Source organism: Schistocerca piceifrons, chromosome 4, assembly GCF_021461385.2.
Source record: "Schistocerca piceifrons isolate TAMUIC-IGC-003096 chromosome 4, iqSchPice1.1, whole genome shotgun sequence".
Lineage (NCBI taxonomy): Eukaryota > Metazoa > Arthropoda > Insecta > Orthoptera > Acrididae > Schistocerca > Schistocerca piceifrons.
This window is the reverse complement of record NC_060141.1, coordinates 467,737,851-467,760,681: the sequence shown is the minus strand read 5'-3', so window position 1 is coordinate 467,760,681 and position 22,831 is coordinate 467,737,851. Positions and strand designations below refer to the sequence as shown.

Genomic DNA, 22,831 nt, shown 5'->3' with positions numbered 1-22,831 from the left:
CACGTTCCGTGTGATGTAGAATATAATTTCAGAGCTCGTGACAACTACGACAGACACCACGTCTGGCGTGATTCGCCATGTCAAACACGATCGGTGTGAGAACGGCTTAAAGTGATAAGCTAGATGACAGTGTGCTGTTACCTCTCGCTGCAATCACGTGTTAGTTGATGCCGCTCTTTTCGCTACAGACGGAACTCGCCTTTCAGGCGAAAGAAAGATATCGCTCCACGATGTCAGTATCGAGCAACGGTGTGTAAGTGTCAGGTTTCCGTTGGACATATTCCACACAGGACCTTAAGTCTGATCGGAGCGCAGACGGGGGCCGACAGTTGTCTTCGGGCCTTCGTGGAGCGTTACGCTCTCCTGCTAGAACTTCCTGATTCTCTCCGTACGTAGCAGTGTGGTATCCGACGCAGCCGCGTTCGCGTCATAGCTACATAATGTGAGGCACGAACAAGGTTACACGTGCAGAGCACATTTTCCAATTGAACTGCAGGCTCAGCGCTTCAGTTCCACATGGTACGATATATCAGGTTAACATACAAAACTGGTACCACGTGACTGATACACCTCTATGAGTCAAGATACATGTTACTTCACCTTACATAACGACCAGAAGGATAGAACTAGATAAAAGTCGGCTGCACACAATGGGTATCCCCTTGTACCATCCGCTAATGGAAGAAGAAGAAAGTGAAACTTCCCGGCAGATTAAAACTATGTGCGGGACCGAGACTCGAACTCGGGACCTTTGCCTTTCGCGGGCAAGTGCTCTACCAACTGAGCTACCCAAGCACGACTCACGCCCCGCCCTCACATCTATACTTCTGCCAGTACCTCGTCTCCTACCTTCCGACCTTTACCTTTACAGAAGCTCTCCTGTGAACCTTGGAAGGTAGGAGACGAGGTACTGGCAGAAGTGAAGCTGTGAGGGCGGGGCGTGAGTCGTGCTTGGGGAGCTCAGTTGGTAGAGCACTTGCCCGCGAAAGGCAAAGGTCCCGAGTTCGAGTCTCGGTCCGGCACACAGTTTTAATCTCCCAGGAAATTTCGTATCAGCGCACACTCCGCTGCAGAGTGAAAATCTCATTCAAGACCGAAAGTGATTCCAGTACACCACTCACCCTTCACCATAAAATTTATCCTACCGTGGGTTGCGAATTATACCTATAAAGAGACAAATGTAAGATTCCACCGAATTTAAATACAAATCAATTATTTCACTGCATTTCAAGTACGAGGATAAAGAGCAAGTATCTCGAACTACCAGTGAAACAATGTGGCTCTTAGGTCGAAATGCACTAATTAATCCACGTAGATAAGTCGATATACTATGCCCAATGTTTTTCCTTTGATTATATTTCAGTCCTGAAGTGTGATTATCAAAGACAGTCAAAAAACCATCTGCATGTATTGTGAAACCTTCCCGTCTCCTCTATACCTCTCCTGTTAATGATAACCTTCCCTTTTACAATAAACTATGAAACCTTTCCTTACGATTTCTATCTCTTGCTTAATAATAACAAATGAAATCTTCCCTTTGAAATTTATTTTCTTTCTCAACCTTCGCATACAAATTTAATTGCTGCTTTATAAAAGTGATTTTCGGATTATTTAGACGAAACATAGAATGTGTCGTCGTCGTGTGGCCCTCAGTCGTTATCTGCAATAACCCAAAACTGTGCCTTACCTTTTTTACTATTACTGGATCGCCATCTGACTGCTACATCGAACTGCGACATGAATATACTTACTCTGTTTTACTATACTCTATTAGCTGCTGGCGGGCTTTCGTAATAAGTGGTTGTATTTATTACCAAAGCTGACGTTATTCTTTAATAGCAAAGCTGACGTTATTCTTTAATGAATTTGAATGAAGTTACGTAATTCATAGTTACACTTTTTCTTGACAACAATAAAATTTTTGCAAAGTTTTACGTTGATGGTTTTTGGGATGGATTATAATCAGTAATGCAACATTGCTGGCAAAAATTAATTACATTCTGAAAACGTTTCTTCAAATATTTACTGCTGGTAATGAAATGATTTTACAAACGTTCAAATGGGACTTACTTTTTACAATAATCTTACAACTATCATTGCGCAAACATACCTTCAGTAATCTTGAGTTTCGCAAATAAAATAATTCAATAATATTAGTTCCTCTTATGATAATAGTTAGCTGATGTCTCTGTACATCCGTTTATAATCTCTTGTAAATCATAACTGGTGGCTGGCAGGCACACTGCTCCTCTCAACCTCTCGCTTCAGACCTGCTACCAACTCGCTTCACATCTCGCTTACTACTGACTTCCTACGAACGCTTAAGTACGGTCTCTCCTGTCAACAATGCTTTCTGGTGCAGACAATCCCTGCTACCATTACAAAATATATCAGTGCGCGGTCTTTCCCGCTCTTTTCTTAAAATGTATCCATACGCAGTCTCTCCCACTCTTTTTAAAATTATATCAATTTGCGGTCTCTCTAGTCAACAATACTTTGGTGCAGACATTCCCTGCTACCACAATTATTTCCAACATGACAAATATTAATTATTCCTACTTAATCCTATTAATAAAATATAAACATCTTTCATAAATTGTGATTTGACAATAGACAATAGAAATATACACGTTCTACAATTGTAACATGTTCATTAGACAAAACGATTGTAGTCGAATACTTCTTTGATTGTAGAAACAGGGGGAAATCAGAGGTTGCCAAATTTAGTAAGTACGATTGAACTTCCCACAAGTAGCAGATCCAGTCGCTCATTTTTCTCACTGTCAGAGTACGTACGTACTCAGGTGTATTGTTCTGATGAAAAATTTTCTTTTTCTTTTCTAATCCAGACGTCTTCTCAGATAGTTTTTCATCCATTTGGTCTGGAACACTTATGCAGCATTCAGCCATTATTGTTTTACCGTGTTCGAGGTAAAAAATGAAAAATAATTCCTTTGGAAATCTAAAAAACAATGGTAATTTAAAAAAAAAACATCTCTCTCGGCGCGGGTGTATCGGCTACCGCACTCTAGTTATCTTGAAGTTCCGCTTCTGCAGTGAAGTTTGGGCCCACGTCATTCAAACACCAACAAGTAGATACACAAAACTACTTGTATTCTTTTTTAAAATAAGCCAAAGATTGATTAGCAAATGTTTTTAGGACTCACACTTGGTTGGCATTTACATCTTGCACGAAACTTTCTCGTCGTTAATTCTTCAATAAAAATCTATCTCATTAAAGCATTTGGTATACCTATGATATTAGGTACTTTATACACCTTCAATCACGGATCGTGCAATAGCATAATGTGCGCGTTATCGATGGGGTTAGTTTCGAGACGCCTCTCACGAAAAAGTGTGGCCAACATTCAATTAAGCTGCCGAATCTTAACTATGGGCAATCGATATCTTCATCTCTACTTCGCAAGCCACCTCACGGTGTGTGGATGAGAGTACTTTTCGAACCACTGTCACTTCACCGCTTTCTAGCTTCAGTCGTAAATAATGCGTTGGAAGAAGGACTATCGCTAAACTTCAGTATATGCTCTGATCTCTGCGATTTTATCTTTACTGTCACATAGCGAGATACGTGTGTGAGAGAGCAATGTATTGGTTGACTCTTCTAGAAACATGCGCTCTCGGAGTTTTGACTCAAACCTGCACCGTGGTGTACAATGCTTCTCCTGAAACTTCTACAACTGTAGTTGAAGAAGTTTTTCGGTGGCGCTTTCGCATTTGCTAAACGAACTCGTGACAAAACCACCAGTAAATCTTTTCTTTGTCCAACAGTGCTATTTGATAAGGCTCCCAACCTGAGGAACTACGGTTCTGTAAGCTAACAAGCAATTTCATTTTGCACCTTGTCTGTGTTACAACCACATTATTTCACACGTCAGCTGCGCTTCGGCGATCTGTCATTTTCAAGTACTTACTCATATTCCTGTAATTTTATGAAATCGACGTACGTGGTTGCATATAATGTATTGTGTTTTTTCTTAATTTTTATTTAACACCCTCGTCCCAAAGGGGCGAGAGTGGGTTGACAGGGGAACAATAGTCTTCTCTTTAAACAAAAGAGTTCAAAAGATGTGAAAATGGAGTAAAAATTTTCAAGGGATGTATTATGTACGGATGTTTTAAAGTACATAAACGACACTTCCTGGCAGATTAAAACTGTGTGCCGGACCGAGACTCGAACTCGGGACCTTTGCCTTTCGCGGGCAAGTGCTCTACCAACTGAGCTACCCAAGCACGACTCACGCCCCATCCTCACAGCTTTACTTCCGCCAGTACCTCGCCTCCTACCTTCCAAACTTTACAGAAGCTCTCCTGGGAACCTTGCAGAGCTAGCACTCCTGAAAGAAAGGAAAGTCTACATAAACGACCTTTAGGCGGATGATATTTAAAATAACATTAATATCTACGTCTACGTGGCTACTCTGCAATCACTCTTAAGTGCCTGGCAGAGGGTTCATCGAACCACCTTCACACTAATTATCTATTATTCCGCTCTTGAACAGCGCTCGGAACAAAACACACCTACATTTTTCGCGCGAGCTATGATTTCTCTTATTTTATTATGATGATCGCATCTTCCTATCTGGGTCGGCGTCAACAAAAGATTTTCGCATCCGGAGTAGAAAACTGGGGGTTTAAATTTCATGAGAAGTTCCTGCAACAAGGAAAAACGCCTTTGTTTTAATGATTTCCGCCCCAAACCCTGTATCATGTCCGCGACACTCTCCTCCTATTTCTCGAGAGTACAAAACTTGCTGCTCTTCTTTGAATTTTCTCGATGTACTCTGTTAATCCTAACTGGCAAGGATCCTGCACCGCACATATTTCTCCAACAGAGGACGGACTAGCGTTGTATAGGTAGTCTCTTTAGTAGACCTGCTGCATGTTCTGCGTCTTCTGCCAGTAAATCACAGTCTTTGGTTAAACTTCCCCACAGCATTTTCTATGTGTTCTTCCCAGTTCCAGTTGTTCCTAATTATAATTCCTAGGTATTTAGTTAATTTTACGGCCTGTAGATTTGATTGACTGATTTATCGTGTAACCGAAATTTGATGGATTCCTTTGTGTAGGGCATCAAACTTTTCGTTATTTAGGAGCAACTGTCAATTTTCACACCTTATCTAAATCGATTTTCAATTGATTTTGATCTTCTGATGACTTAACCAGACGATTAACGACAGCACCCTCTGCAAACAACATAAGATGGCTAATCAGCTTGTCTCCTAAATCGTTTATATAGATAAGGAACAGCAGAAGGCCTATAAGACTGCCTACCTTGTGGAACACCAGAAATCATTTCTGTTTTACTCGATGACTATCAGTTAGTTACTATGAACTTTGATCTCCCTGACAGGAAACTACGAATCGAGTCGCATATCTGAGCCGATATTCCATAGCCAAGCAATTTGATTTCAAGCCTCTTGTGAGGTATGGTGTCAAAAGCCTTCTGGAAATCTAAAATACGGAATCAATTTGAAATCCTTCGTCGATAGCTGTCAACACTTCGTGTGAGTAAAGAGCTAGTTGTGTTTCACAAGAAAGATGTTTTCCAAATCCGTATTGACTATGTGTCAATAGACAGTTTTCTTCAAGGCAGTACATATGTTCGAACACAAAATATGTTCCAAAATCCTGCTGCATATCGACGTTAATAATGTAGGCCTGTAATTTAGTGGATTACTGCTATTGCCTTTCTTGAATATTGATGTGACCTGTGCAAAATCTTTTGGGTACAGTTCTTCGTCCTGCGAGCTGTTGTATATGATGGTTAAGTGCGGAGCTATTGCTTCAGCATAGCCCTATTCTGAAAGGGGCTTTACTGGTATACAATCTGGACCGCAAGATTTGCTATTATTAAGTGATTTAAGTTGCTTCACAATGTTGTCTGACATTTAAAAACAATGAGTCGCGAATAGGTTAAAATAAACAGTCCACTGTATTACACTTCGCCATCAATTGATGAGGTTGACTTTCATTAGGCACAATGAGAAGAGGTAACTATTGGTTCTTTGGGGCACATAGTGTTTACAGAGTTACTTGGTTCAGACGGGTTGGGTTGTGGGGATAGCTATGATGTGAGAGGGTGGTTGATAGGAGAACATGGGTTTCGGGATGTAGACAGCTAGGATGAGGGCCAGACTAACAAGTAAGATAGAAAGGAGGGAAGAAGAGGAAGGGATGGGAAGGGAGGAGAGCTCTGAAATGGAAAAAAGGATAGAGAGAAGCGGGTTAAACCTGTAAGAGTGTACGATGGCAGGATGGATTTCGTTATCGGCGAGCGGGAAAGGATAACGAGAGTGGATAGGCGGCAGCAGATTAGGATTTGTCATTCGGAGTCGAGTTTACGTAAGTGCAGGATAAACAGAGGTGTTCAGAGTGAGCGGGAGGCGTGGGGAAACAAGGAGAAGTGGTGAAGAATTCTTCTAGGGAGGTTAAGCGGATTCGGAAAGCGAGGCGAAGCGCGTGGCGTTAAAGGGTATGGAAGGGTCGATTGAATGTTGATAGAGCAGATATTGTCAGCATTTGCGTAGGAGATAGGTCGGGTCACGACTATGTAGGTGTAAAGGGATGCAGTCCCCATGTTCGGCCGGTTAGTAGTTTTAGTCTATTATGGGATTTTCGTTGCATAGCTAGCAGGTGGGATACGTACGCCTCTCATGTAAATACATCACTGCTGGTGTGGTAGACTCTATCCGAGAACAACTTTCATACTCATTAAAGATTTGAATAACACTTCAGCCCTTAGCAGCGGAGAATGTAGATATCAAAACAAGTTATGTATTGCATGCGCTACTACTGACCAAGTTTTCGAAAATCAACAACCAAGGTGGAAAATGGAATTTTCTTTTAATAAATTTGTGGCTGTGGCACTCGATACGAAAACTCATATTTTGTAAGGTACTTTCTTCGACCGCGAAATCAGCTTTCTGAGCATTCTTCCATCGAATCTCAGTCTGGCAGTGGCCTATCCTACGAGTGGTTTTATACTGACGCTGCATATAAGTGAAAGGGCAAACTGTTAGATTTGGGTCAATATCTGTTGTCGATAAATCGATAAAATCAAATTACTTTATAACGGGGCGATACCATAGTTTATTCGTTTGAGTGAAACAGAAAACAGTTGTCGATAAATCGATAAAATCAAATTACTTTATGATGGGGCGATACCACAGTTTATTCGTTTGGGTGAAACAGAATACAACAATTGTTTAAAAACTGTTGTTAACAAAACTGCTCCGCTGATTAAGTTGACACTTGATATACATCACGGCGCAACATGTACCAACTTAACGAAAGTTTCTTTGAGAGCAACACCTCCTCTGTTCTGTCTCAACCAGAAACTTTTCCCTTGCGCTAATACACTGTAGCCGTTGTGTGTTCGCTTCTTATTCGACTTTGGAAAGCATTCCGTAGATTGTTTTAAACCAGCGATGAGGAACAGCGTGTAAATGCCATTTTTCGTCGTACTTGGGCACGATTTGTGACCGTCTCTTTGACTTCCGTATTAATTCCATTATCTGCTCGTTGCCACTCTTGAAGAGAAATAGGTCAGGAGGTATCTCATAGTTGTCGTGCTTTTTTCTTTTTTGTTATGGTCTTCAGTCCGAAGACTGGTTTGATGCAGCTCTCCATGCTAATCTATCCTGGACAAGCCCCTTCATATCCGACTAACTACTACAGCTTAAATCCTTTCGAAACTGCTTACCGTATTCCTTTCTTGGTCTCCCTCTGCAGTCTTTACTCCCGACACTTCCCTGCAGTACTTGGTAACCTCTTAATGCCTCGGAAAGTGTCCAATTAACCTATCCCTCCTTTTAGTCAAGTTATGCCACAATTTTTTTTCTCGTAACTTTTATTCAGTACCTCTTCATTAGGTGACCTGCCCCCCCCCCCCCCCCCCCCATTCGATCTTCAGAATTCTTCTTTAGCGTCACATTTCAAAAGCCTCTATTTTCTTCTTGTCTGAAATATTTATAGTCTACTTCTACTTCCATACAGGGCTACACTCCACAAAAATACCTTCAGAAAGGACTTCCAAATATGTAAATCTATGTTAGACGTTAACACATTTCTCTTCTTCAGAAACGCTTTTGATGCCGCTGCCAGTCTACATTTTCTATTCTCTCTACATTGACCATCATCAATTATTTTCAGGCCCAAGTAGCACAAGTCGTCGAATTCTTTTAGTGTCTCGTCTCCTAATCCAATTCCTGATTTAATTCGGCTACATTCCATTATCCTTGTTTAGCCTTTGTTGATGTTCATCTTTTGTTTTCCTTTCAAGACACTGTCCATACCATTCAACTGCTCTTACAAGTCCTTTGCTGTCTCTGATAGAATTGTCATCGGCAAAGCAAAAAGTTTTCATTTCTTCTCTTTGAACTTTAATAGCTACTCCCCATTTGTCTTTGATTTCCTTTACTGCTTGCTCCATGTACAAATTGAGTAACACCGGGGGTATTCTATGACCCTGTTTCACACTTTTCTCAACAACTGCGTCCCTTTCATGCCCTCCGACTCACATAACATAACAGCCGTCTGGTTTCTGCAAAAATTGTAAATAACCTTCCGCTCCCTGTATTTTACCTCTGCTACCTTCACAATTTCAAAGAACATTTTCAAGTCTATGAATACTATAAATGTAATTTGCCTTCCTTGACGAATCTTGTACGAGGGGCCCTAGTGTCAGTATTGCCTCACATGTTCCTACATCTCTCTGGAACACAAACTGATTTACCCCAAGGTTGGGCTCTACCAGTTTCTCCAATCTTCTGTAAAGAGTTCGTGTTAGTATTTTTATTACCACGGTATATTAAACTGATAGTTCGGTAATATTCACATCTGTCAGCACCTGCTTTCTTTGGAATTGGAATTACAGTGGAATGGCTCATGTATACTGGGCTAAATACGTAGTAGCAAGAACTGACCTTTAATTATCATGATGCATGTTCCATACCACCATCATTCGCCACGTCGGAGACCTATATAGTCTTCTAAGGCACTGCCATCGATGGTTGTACGAGTTATCTCTGATAAAGCTGGGTGATCAAATTACGTACTACGATAATGCAACCGAAGCTGCTTTAAACCCAAATAGTCAGGAAGGTTTTATATTGGTAGTGACGTGGTGGTAGACACATGTCAGTAGGTTACGGACTGTTGAGCCTTGCCTCCTGCGTAACGAATGCAAGTCTCTTAAAAATATTTTATAATCTCTTAGTAGTTAAAAGTTTCCGAAAGCTTTTTCACCCCACTGGCAAATCAGATAACTATTTCGAAAGCCTGCGTGAGTTAGACGTACTGAATATCTGTCGTACGTTAATAACCCTGATCACAGTGAAGTAAAAAGCGCTACTCAGAGTGAAGAGATTGGCGCAGAAGAGAAAATCGCGGTGGCCGGATCAAACCAGTCAGAAGACTGATGGCAAAAGGACAGCGGCGTTCTAACGTTTGTGCAGTGCTGTGCCTTATGTACTGGAGTATTAGAGCTGTGAGCAGTCAGAGACTCACATTGTCGCAGGTTGATAATCGAGCAGAGAGACTTTGTTTGGTTTCGTAGAAGCATTCTGGCAACTATCAAATTTGGTAGAACTTCTAGTTCCTGACTCGGACCTATGAGCATACTGATTTTGCAGATTGGTTTTATCCTTTTCTCACATCACGACTCAGACGCTGAAATAATTCAATATTCTAAGTAATTAAGGGACAGAGGTAACAACTTATCACCCCGTAACAGTGTACCACAATGGTATTAAGGACGTGAAAGTAACAAATAAATGCATTCATGCCAACCGGTAAGTACTACCTGTGTTAGGTATTTAGAGCAAATATCATTTATTGAGTCGTGAGTAGAACTGGCAGTGTGGAATCTGATATGCAGCTCGGTTGTGGGTCCATTAAACAAAGTAAATTTCAAGGAACTTATACGTGACATTTTCCAACTGTTGAGAATTATAACTACAGTTAAAAACGTAGAGTGGAAATCAATAACGGGCTAAGTGCCAATTTTTTTTTCAGTTAAACAAGCGAAGTACCGTTGCCAACAACGTGAAAAAGCGGGCTAAGGCTTACGATCGTTTCTAATAGTGCAAATAAGGCCCGAAAGATGGCATGAGCAGCATGTCCCGGCGCACTGGTGAGGCTAAGGCGGGCTTAGTGACACAAAACTCTGTATTTGTCTGCAGCGTCTGACGGAAATTTTGCCCAGACTAAAAAACGTAAGAGGCTGGAAGAATCTCAGTGTGTGAACTACCTAAGGACCTCGTAAAGCTTATGGAGAGTGCGACATATAGCAATCCATTTATGGTTACTGTGCTCTAACCTAAGAACTTTATTATTTTAAAAAAGCATCCGAGACACATATTAATAAAACGAAAATAAATATTTCCACATGTAACTGGATTCAATTGAAAAAAATGGCACCTGTTGTCGTCAAGACGAGAACAATGCTTAACGAACTTGATGTCTGAAGCACCTACAAGATTATCAAGAAAAGGATCACCACTGGCATAATAGAGAACTTTGTTTCACCGTCACAACAACGTAAAAACAATTTGCCAGCTGAAAAGGATCTGCAACAGATGCTGCAGTATTGGAAAATAGCTATCAAAGCATTTTTCCAACAGCTGATCAATTAAAATTGCTTTGTGCTCTACAAAATTAAAAGAAGGGTTAAAAATAATTTAGTCACAGAATAGTGTATGTGTAAAGTGTTTATTATTAAAAATTTCTGATAAATGCTTGAGATTTCTTTCATTGGCACTTATATCGCTTTTCCCGATAGCTGTATGGCATTTAGCAGATTCTGCGTTTTGCAGAATAAAATCCTTGGTTTCGTTGATAAAAGAAAGAGAACTTAAAATTTTTTGTAATGGTTGGGTGATTCTTACTTTAGACAGTAAATTAAAATATTTCTGGTGAAAACAAAAAAAAACTGAATAACTCGGAATAAATTTTTTGACACTTAGCCCGTTATTGATTTCCACTCTACATTAACACTTCCTGCACTAAAACCACGTACGACTGAGATCCACTAAAGGTGACTCAACACGACCCGTAACATTTCTTGTCTTGTACTCATGGCCTGTTACGCATTACGTAATCAGGAAGCGACAGAATCGTTCTATGGTAATTCTCCCGCATATCTTTCCACATTCGTCCGTAACCTTTACCTTCTGCTAAGCAAATTCCTCAGACCTCTAGTCTCTTCAAATATTTCTAATAGCTCTTCATAAATTACACCAAATATTCCAATTCACAACTTTCTTTTATAGCACTGCATTAAAAGTTCTTCTGTTTATACCGATGATTAGTGTTGTAGGGCGCACAACAACGAGCTTATCAGCGCTTATACCGATGAGCCAAAACGTTATGACCAGTGCCCTCTGCGAGACAGGCGGCCGCCTTGTGACGTTGCAGACGCGTGTCACTGTAAGGAAAGTAAACTAGTGGAACGGAGACAAACGGGGAATGTCCCGAAGCCCACGATGAAGACAGGCTGCGGCGCTTACGTCGCTCAGATCAGCGAACGGATTGCATTTCTCAGCCTGTTCAATCGTAACTGGGTCTTTACGTGCAAACGTGAATTGCTATTATGGAGTCTTCCTGATTACTAGTATAACTAGATAACTAGTATAACGACCCTAAATCTATAGGCCTACCACTGTAAAACCTTTGGCCAGACGTACTGGCGAGTGAGTGGAGGCGCGCTGATGCCGCTCTTTCCAACATTCGACATTCGAAAACGGCAACGCTGAGCTGCCTAGTTCGAACGCCAGTGGAACGGCAGTAGCGAGATATGTAAATTTTCGCGCATTTCCATTCCTTACTGACAAGGGAACCTCCCCATCGCAGCCCCTTCAGATTTAGTTATAAGTTGGCACAGATGATAGGCCTTGAAAAACTGAACACAGATCAATCGAGAAAACAGGAAGAAGTTGTGTGGAACTATGAAAAAAATAAGCAAAATATACAAACCGAGTAGTCCATGTGTATCATAAGCAACATCAAGGACAGTGCGAGCTCAGGAGCGCCGTGGTCCCGTGGTTAGCGTGAGCAGCTGCGGAACGAGAAGTCCTTGGTTCAAGTCTTCCCTCGAGTGAAAAGTTTTTCTTTATTTTTGCAAAGTTATGATCTGTCCGTTCGTTCATTGACGTCTCTGTTCACTGCAATACGTTTAGTGTCTGTGTTTTGCGACCGCACCGCAATACCGTGCGATTAGTAGACGAAAGGACGTTCCTCTCCAATGGGAACCGAAAACATTTGATCGCAAGGTCATAGGTCAACCGATTCCTCCACAGGAAAACACGTCTGATGTATTATATACGACACTGGTGACGGAATGTGCGTCACATGACAGGAATATGTTGTCGACCCACCTAACTTGTACACTTGGCGAATAGGTAAAGAGATTCTTCTACCTTGCCAATTTAGGTTTTCTTGTGGATGTGGTAATCACTCCCAAAAAAGTGATGAAAACATAAGCGTTTGTCACATAAACTGCAACAAATGAATGCAACAGTTTCACAGTCGCACAGTTTTCCCTGTGCTCTGTCAAAACATATGTTTGTAACGTTTTCAAATTTTTCCGTGTGTAGACTGTCAAATCCTGCATATTTCCAAGCAAATCTGAACATGTCCTGGAATTTTGGAGAGTGAAGTTGATTATGTGTGACTGCCTGAACTTTGATAATTGACACACGATCACGGACAGATAATAGTCTGAAAATAAAAAATTAAACTTTTCACTCGAGGGAAGACTTGAACCAAGGACCTCTCGTTCCGCAGCTGCTCACGCTAACCACGGGACCACGGCTCTCCCGAGCTCACACTGTCCTTGATGTTGCTTATCTTGTTCATGGACCACTCAGTTTGTATATTTTGCTTATTTTTTTCATAGTTAACACATCTTCTTCCTGTTTTCTCGATTGATCTGTGTTCAGTTTTTCAAGGCCTATCCACTGTGCCAAATTATAACTAAATCTGAGGGCGGTGCGATGGGGAGGTTCCCTTGTGAGTTATTAGTTTAGGCAGTTTGCCTCGAAGTAAAATAACTGTATCTTGCGGTATTAACTGAACAATTTCTTTACCGTCAGTGTGCAAGTTGAAAATAGAAAAACAGGAAGAAAGAGAGCTCTTCCCCGTGCCATGTGGGCCGTGTTTTCCAATAGCTCCAACAAGACGCACTTTCACCCCAGGAAGAATGCGACTCAAAAAGACAACTGAGTTTGGCGGCAAAGCAAATCCATAATCCACAGTGTCTACAAATATTTATAACATCTTGTAGATCACTATGGTAAAGTGTTAGCCTCTACATACACGCTCTTTAGGAAACATATTACGGAAGGTAGACATAAAAAAAGCGATGATATCAAGAAATGCAGCGATATCTTCCCGAAAAAAAACCTTTGTAAGAAAAAATCTTGCTTCCGAACACGCTGTTTGTGACGTTGCTTTAAGAACTATTCAGCGTGCGTGTCGTGAGGAAAAATCCCCTACGTTCATTTGTCCAAGGAAAAATTTTTAACAACACAGCACATAACCAAACTAAACCACTTTTATAAAGACGTTGTAACGCAGACAGTCTATTAATTTTACAATAGCGACAACCCAACATCAAAAAACTTGAAAAAAAATTAATTGAAAAAGTAAATTTTTCTGGATCTGCTAGATGTGTGAAACGCAAATTAAACGTTACAGGGTTTCAATACAGGCATCAGAACGACGGTAGACAATGTTTACTTGACCGCAATGACATAGTGGCCTCAGAATTAAATTATTGTGTTCTATGAATTCGCTGCGTCGTTCGGGTGACACGCGACCTATATTCCATTTGGGTTACTAAAAACCATTATCTAAAGTACATCTGACAGAATTCCCGCCAAACTGGTGTCGTACCTGTTGGGAGCGTTGAGCGTTGTGCGTGTTGGGTCAGCGAAGACTGGTTTTCTTAAAGAAAGTAAATTAGTTTGTAGATGCAGCAGAACAAACAAGTCAGAAAATTTCCATCCGGAAATGAACACAGCTAAACTTGACCGATTGTGGGTTTTCGTTAGCGTGCTAATTTTCTTGAAATTCCAGTAAAGTTTTTTACCCTGATATGCGTTTTTGTCACTGTTTTACGTATATTTACACTTCACATGAATAAATAATACCTAATGCTGTCTATAATAATTTTACACAATGTAAACAGCAAATTCAATGGCACAGCTTTTAAAGCGTTTTTAAATTTAAATAAAGTACAAGTAAATTGTTTCCATAATGATGAGTGACATAGCCCACGTCAATATGTAGGGAAGCAGCCTACTCACGCCTTACAAAATTCACATCAGTCTTCCCATTGTGTGCCAGCCAGTCCGCTGTAACTAGCTCTGACGTCATAAATGTTGTGCAATACTTTAAAAATCAACTAAATAACCTGAAACGTTTCTAGCATGTCAGGAGTAATACTAAATCAATATGTGTTGAATATCAGTTCAATAACTTTAACCATTTTCGAAATTTGGATGTTTTTCTGTAAAAATCATTGGCGCAACAGAAAAGAGTTAGAAACTGAAAAATTTATATTTAGATTCCTTTTGCATAGTAATTTAGTAGAAACAGTACTCTGGATCTCACAAATTAAAATTTTAGTTGAAATTCATGATTTTCTGGTTTTTATCTTAAAAATTAAGGAAGCAAGATAGATTAAGTAGGCGAATAAATAAAGCTAGGATGTTTAAATTTAAGTAGAAGGGAGATCCGCTATAATCATAAAAATGTGAGAAGTTTCAACGGAATAACTATAAAACTATAGCTATAGCGTATCTCCAAAGAGCAAGTTCAGAGCTCGTCTACTGCGTGTAGTGTAATTAAATTAATTCTCTCGCCCAAAATATTTGACTTAGCCACGTTAGACTTTTATAATGATTACTTACCTATGTGCTGATTGATCAATTAAATTGAGAGCTTAATCGGCCATCAGCAAAGGAAGCAATGATTTATTTGATAACTTAAAGTGGTGCATTACTAGCCCAGCGGCTAGTCGGGAGAGCAAATTTGATCAGGCGTTCCCTTAGCCGTCCGCACCGCGGTTTTATATGTAAGAACGCTGCGCGAGAAGGAAGGAAGGCCCCAGTTCTCTCCAGACGCTGATTAGCGCACCAGCTGTGTGGGGAGTCACGTCGCGTCGGTATCGTTGATATAAACAGCCTCGGATGCAGTAATAAGTTACTCAGGATACGCGTAACCATGAAATCGTTTTCGAGTGAAGTGTTAATTCTGGGATGACTTTAATGATCTATCTTCAGTTTGCGTATGTCGTATTTTCAAGTGCCGCCGCAGGACAGACATTCTACCATTATTTAGCGAGGCGTTTGATGAACATTATCATCAAATTATGGCGAGTATTCACTTAAACATTTAATTTGAACAGTTATAGTGGCATCAGTGCATTAGACTCTGAACTGCTCTGGTAGTTGGATTGTGTGGATTCTTTTTGGTCTGTGACTTTCAGAATATAGTGAACGTTTTAGAGAGAATGGTTTTTGATTAAGAATCCCAGACAATCTCCTAATTCCTCAGAGCTATAAGCTGTAGCTATAAATGTATTTCTCAGATGAAGTGGGCACTAGGAATTCTAATTACAGGCTTCAAGTTTTGCTAATCACTTTCTGGTTGCCAATATTGTAGTTAGAGAGCCAGTGTTGAGAACGGCAAACAGCATAAATACAAAACATTTATTCTACTATTCCACCCGCCGCCCCACAAATAGTATTACAACACAAAAACGTAATTATATTGATTTTGACCAAAGTAGAAAATATTATAACGAGTAACAGAGATGCATGTGACTCCCAAATGCTTATGAGTCACATTCTGGCAACAGTGCACTAACAGCCATCCGCTAATACGCCTGACCAGAGCTATAATGTTACTACTGTACTACATACAATAAATCTTAAAGTCATTCCAAAATTATTATCGGTTGCACGGAGCACCACATCTTGTATGAAATGAGGACTGTTAAGCAGAAGAGAATGAATGCTATAAACAAACCGTTATACAATTTATGTGAAACATGTACCTTACATTACAGTATACTGCAATGTTGTGTGCTTCGTTGTAATACTAGTAATCAATGAGTCTCCTTAATAGCGGATTCCAGTCGAAGGTACATCCTCGTTTGTATGTAAACACCCAGGTACGAGCTGGCGGGTTTGGAAATGCAGTTCATCTGCTGAGCGAGCGAGCGGACTCATGCCAACCTTCGTGACGAAAGGGCCGCGGCCTGTCTTTCTCGTGGACGTCCGGAACGTCGGAACTTACGTTATCGCCGATGACGCGAACGAGTGACAGATATCGACAGTTCTCGGACGCGTAACTCAATTGAGAGCACAAAGGTGAGACAGGGTATTCGACACAGCGGACGAGGACACTGCGTGTTTGCTCTCACCAAGCGTTAGAGCAACAACAGGGAAGCTGGTCCCGATCATATTCAGACTTCTCTCCTCGAAACTAATTCCTTTCCCAGCCATAACCTTTGTTATCCAACGTCTACAGCCCCTGCCTTTCCTTATTATATTACCCTCCGCCATGGAAAATGGCTGAAGTCATTACCTTTCCGAAACCTCAGTAAAGCCTATTTTTGTGTCTCGTTGTCCCTGTAGGCTTGTACCATGGGAAACAAGGAGGGGAAGTTGTTGGTAGCCGGTATCCTCTTTCTATAAGAAAACTGCACACATGTATTAACAGGGATCTTTATTACTTGCACAGAATGTAACTTATCTTAAGATATTTCATGTGGTACAAGCTCTGCCTTAATAGTTCCGGTTAGCCTCGCTGCTGGTGAAGTACAAGTCCGCTATGCACACTCCTCTGGTCGCTATGACTGACTCTGAGCTACAGCTGAGCCAACTGTGGCTGCGACTCCCACTAGGCTGTGACTGGTGACTCTTTGACTCACTGGATGACGGACTGGAACTCACTTGGCGCGATAGACTGGCCCTCCGGCCCGCGGCTGCGATCCAAATACTGGCGGCTGAGAGGGAGTTGGCGCCACGTTTCTTGCAAGGCTGTGTTAGGTCTCCATCGATCTTCTCGACACCTCTTTGGCGCCTGGTGTGTTAGCGCCAGCTTATGCCAGCTCACCTGTCTCTCTCTGTCATTTCCTAGACAAGATTCTGAAGCATACTGTACTACAATCGCTCCAGAAATTCCTTACTGACCACGACATCCTTGTTCCAGAACTGATTGAATTCAGTGTTGAGAACTCCACAATCCACCAGTCAATGAGGCTGGTTGAGTACAATTTCTACATCTACATCTACATACATATTCCGCAATCCACCATACGGTGCGTGGAGGAGGGTATCTTGTACCACAACTAGCATCTTCTCTCCCTGTTCTACTCCCAAACAGAACGAGGGAAAGATGACTGCCTATATGCCTCTGTACGAGCCCTAATCTCTCTTATCTTATCTTTGTGGCCTTTCCGCGAAATATAAGTTGGCGGCAGTAAAATTGTACTGCAGTCAGCCTCAAACGCTGGTTCTCTAAATTTCTTCAGTAGCCATTCACGAAAAGAACGCCTCCTTTCCTCCAGAGACTCCCACCCAAGTTCCTGAAGCATTTCCGTAACACTTGCGTGATGATCAAACCTATCAGTAACAAATCTAGCAGCCTGCCTCTGAATTGCTTCTATGCCCTCCCTCAATCCGACCTGATAGGGATCCCAATCGATCGAGCAGTACTCAAGAATAGGTCGTGTTAGTGTTTTGTAAGCGGTCTCCTTTACAGATGAACCACATCTTCCCAAAATTCTACCAATGAACCGAAGATGACTATCCGCCTTCCCCACAACTGCTATTACATGCTTGTCCCACTTCATATCGCTCTGCAATGTTACGCCCAAATATTTAATCTACGTGACTGTGTCAAGCGCTACACTGCTAATGGAGTATTCAAACATTACAGGATTCTTTTTCCTATTCATCTGCATTAATTTACATTTATCTATATTTAGAGTTAGCTGCCATTCTTTACACCAATCAAAAATCCTGTCCAAGTCATCTTGTATCCTCCTACAGTCACTCAACGACGACACCTTCCCGTACACCACAGCATCATCACCAAACAGCCGCACATTGCTATCCACCCTATCCAAAAGATCGTTTATGTAGATAGAAAACAACAGTGGACCTACCACACTTCCCTGGGGCACTCCAGATGATACCCTAACCTCCGATGAACACTCACCATCGAGGACAACGTACTAGGTTCTATTACTTAAGAAGTCTGCGAAGAGTCAAGCAGACAACAGTTAGGATTTATTCCTTGGTACAGAAATGGCTTTTGACCCTGTTTGGAATGATGACTTAATACACAGGGTGTTTCAAAGTCTTTCCCAGAGATCTAAGGGTGATACATCACATCATGAGGATCAACTTATGTTAGAGACGAAATATTCACCGATGTCTCCTGGCGACATTACGCTTCTGAGAGTCGTCAGGACTTATGCATTCTGGAGCACTCGCATGGAATGTGTGTTGCATGTAGGTCATCCGTGTGAAAGGTGGCAGGCAAAGCTTCTAAAATATCTTTCTCCTCTTAAATACACTCATTCTTAAGGTTTTCCCGCTGAAAGCGCTCTTTCAATTTAATGAGGTAGCCAGTATGCAAAAGCTGCATACCTGGTTAATAGACCCTGCTAATCCAGTAAAAAAAAAAGAAAAGAATAGACGCATGGGGTCGCCGGGAAGCATCAGTGAACAAAAGTTGCTCCCCATGAAGTAGTCCATCACCTCTAAACGTTTGACGCAAAACTTTTGAAACAGGCTCCATAGGTTGTCCAGGACTTATACCCTAGATGATTTTTTCGTCCCTGAAGGAGGAGGAGATTCTTCGTCAGAAGTGGCAATAATTGCAGCAGCGTAAATATGCTACTGGGTAGGTTGCTGCAGGGTTCAGCTCTGAGACACGAGTTGTGCTGTATATACAAGAGCAGTCAAATGAAATGAAAAAGATGGAAAGAAGTAATTGAACAGTTTATTATTTCAAAAGTAACCACCATAGCTGTTAATATATTTAACCCACTGTGAGTCAAGATGGCCAGTGCCTTCATGGAAAAATGTTTGTAGTTGTCTATGGGATCATGATTTTACCCAGGCGCGTATCTCTTCGTCCGAAGCGAAATCGAAGGCCACGAATGTCTTTCTTTAGAGCGCCAAAAATATCGAAATCGCTTGGTAAGGGGTCAGAATTGTATGAGTGATGAGTAAGGGCTCCCCAGCGAAACTTTTGCAATGAAGTCGAAACAACCTTCAGCCCCGATCTCTCTCTAAGCGATTTCCAAAGTTTTGGAGCCCTCAAAAAAGACATTCGTGGTCGTCGATTTATTTCGGACGAAGAGGTGCAGCCGGCCGGGATGGCCGAGCGGTTCTAGGCGCTACAGTCTGGAACCGCGTGACCGCTACGGTCGCAGGTCCTTAAGTAGTTCTGTGACGTGATTGGTGAATCGTTATTTCAGCCGTTTTTCAATTTCACGTTTACTTATTTCCATACGTGTCATGTATCATCCGCGTTACAGTGGAAGACAGGATCCGTGTTGTGATTGTCTTCTGTGAAGTAACTTTGGACGACAGAATTTAACGTCCCCGTTTCGGTACAATCATCAGTCAGTATTTGGACAGACGACTTTGTTTCACGTTTTGGTTTCATATCCGATAAAGCTCTTTATGGATTTTTGGCTTCTCAGCAAGTAAAACATTGTTTTCGAATTCAGTGAATGCTCTTAGCATATCTGTCTATAGGAATTTGTACGTTGTGTTTCCTGTTGATCTCTTAGCCAAACGATTCTGACTCCTACTACCCTCTTCCGTGGCCGAGGTGGCTAATGCATGACTGTGCGTTGGCGCTCGACTCGGAGGAGAGCCGGATAGAATATAGCACAAAACGTAGCGCCACTCTAAACACATCCTTTATACTCACCTATACTCTATAAATACACAAAGGACATAACTCTCACATATCCCCAAGGAATGGGGGTTATTATGAGCAGAGGAAAACAACTCTTTCCGTCCCGGTGGCCGAACCTACGCCTTGGGACCTCCCGGCCAATCATGACAGACGACTTTACTTTACTGAATCTCTTCTCTATTTACCCAAGCGGTTCTAGGCGCTTCAGTCTGGAACCGCGCGACCGCTACGGTCGCAGGTTCAAATCCTGCCTCGGCCATGGATGTATGTGTTATCCTTAGTTAGGTTTAAGTAGTTCTAAGTTCTAGGGGACTGATGACCTCAGATGTTAAGTCCTATAGTGCTCAGAGCCATTTGAACAATTTTTTTCTTCTCTATTTACGCGTATTACACTGCACTTATTTATGTTTAGAAACATCCGCAAATTTTTAACCAGGTACCCTGCATTTCTTTACATCTTAATGACGATGTCACCACCCCATACACAGCTGATATATAATGAAATAATGGAAAATCCAGGATGGACAGTATTACGAAAAGGATAGGCGGTTACTCACTATATAGTGGAGATGTTGAGTCGCAGACAAGCACAACAAAAGACTGCTCAACAAGTAAGCTCTCGGTCAAAAAGGCCTTCTTCTGAATTAGACAAGATCCACACACACATTCACGCAAACGCAACTCATACGCACATGACTACTGACTCTGGCTCTAGCTCGTTAAAGGAAAACGCCGAAAGCTAGTACGGTTTCTTTCTTTCCTATGTGCCTATCGACGACTCAGCGGTGCAGCTTTTCAGTGACCGATATATATGCACTTTTCGGTGAGTGATTTAATTTAATCCAAAAGTATATATATCGGGCGTTTGAAGAGGAATATTTAATATTTTTGGATGTGGTAGTGTAGACTAATTGGAATAAAATATTCCATACAAGAAGTGATTAATATTTATTGTTTATGGAGATAACGGCTGGTTGCAGAGATAAGATTTCATACAGCATGTTGCTACTCCAGCTGCTATCTGTTTGTTCACTGATTGTCATTTTTGTTTTGATGTTCATGTTTTGAGTCTACTGTATCGTTTAAGCACGCTGCAGGTATTAACGCGCTAAACGAATTTCCTTTGACTAATTCCAGGCCGCCTATAATCCTAATAATATTGTTTTTTATTTTTTATTTTATAAGTCCCTTTCATTCTCCACCATACCAGTAATATTCGTAATTCACATCGGAAAGCCGACGAAACCCTATATGCTTTTGTAGGTTTACCAGAAGATATTTTCGAGAAAGCTTCTGTGCAAATGTGTAACGTCTTTTGCCTATAAGAACGTGTAGATCTTCCAACATTACAGGGCCGCTGCACATTCTGGTCGTCAGTTGCCACGTCATCTAAACCCAACAAATCCCAGAAGATGGTTTGCCAGTAATAGTGATTTTTCTAGCTTACCAGGGTTCACTGACCCCACCCCTCTAGAATTCTTGCTGTGGAGATAGTTAAAAGGCGAACTGTAGGATACATATAAAAAGTAGACACAAGAGACGAACTGATCGTTCCGATTGTGTACACTGATGAGCCAAAACATTATGACCATCTCCTTAATAGCATCTTTATCCGACTTTGGAACGAAATACATCAGTGACTCTGCGTATTAGGAACCTGACAGTTAGTTGGTAGGTTTGTGGAGGTATGTGGCATCAGCTGTCAACCCATAGGTGATGTAATTCGCGTAAATAACGGTGCGCTGATTCGCGTCCGCGGTAATGGCGCTCGATAGCGACCCATATGGGTTCCATAGGACTTACATCAGGCGAATCTGGTTGCCGAGACGTCACCGTGAGTTTACTATAATGCTCCTCAAACCACTGTAGCACTCCTCTGGCTCCGAGACATGGACAATTATACTGCTGAAAGATGACATCACCGTTTGGGAAGACATCAAGCAGGAAGGTGTGCAGGTGGTTCGCTGTCAGCGTGTCTTCAATTATTACCACAGGTCCCATGCAAGCGCAGGACAATGTCTCTTATGAAACGTCCCTTAGAAAAATTATAAATGACTTTGCTTAAACTGACACACAAAATTTTTAGCGCAACGCAATCTGACTTTCAAAAATCCCCAGAAAAGAATGGCCCTGACTAACAATAACCTATACCTTTCATGAATCACTTACCTCACAAAAATCTTCGTTACCCAAACTACTGCAGTGCAGCATGCGCCAATACTGTCAGCTGAATAAAAGATTCTAACTACTGAAGGCACTAGCCACTGATAGGCATAGTTAGCAAATGAAATAGTGTTCAAAAGTCATTTTATATATATATATATATATATATATATATATATATATATATATATATATATATATATATATATCAGTTCATGACATACAGTCTTACAAATTTACTGTCTCTGGTGGACACACGTCAAGATCATCCGCTCTCAAAACTCCGCCATCTGCCTCCCCACATCCACCACTGCTGGTGGCTCACCTCCAACTGCGCAACGCTACGCGCTGTTAACATCCAACTGCCCAACACTACAATAGCAAATTCCAACAATGCCAACCAGCCACAGACTGTATACAGCACAGTCAGTGATTTTCATATAGAGCGCTACATGGCGTTACCAACGTAAAAACCTAAACAGCCTACTTACACTCTCATAGCACAATACTGCTTCCACCACCCTGCAGCCATGGCGCGCTGCACGTTTCGAGTCGCTTTTCACCTCGATGACGACTGTGGAGACGATCACCGACCTGGTGTAGAAAAAATGTGATTCACCTGAAGAGCCGAAACATTTCATTGTTCGACAGTCTAATCACGATGGCCCCCATGCTCGCTTGAATCGTAACTGATGAT

The 22,831-nt window shown here is 41.5% G+C and overlaps 1 protein-coding gene across 1 annotated transcript in view; it reads left to right on the top strand.

Annotated features, from left to right (window-relative positions):
* Nucleotides 1-22,831, top strand: part of LOC124796403 (proton-coupled amino acid transporter-like protein CG1139) — a 457,844-nt gene that overhangs the window by 308,550 nt on the left and 126,463 nt on the right. The gene's annotated exons all lie outside the window — the stretch shown is intronic.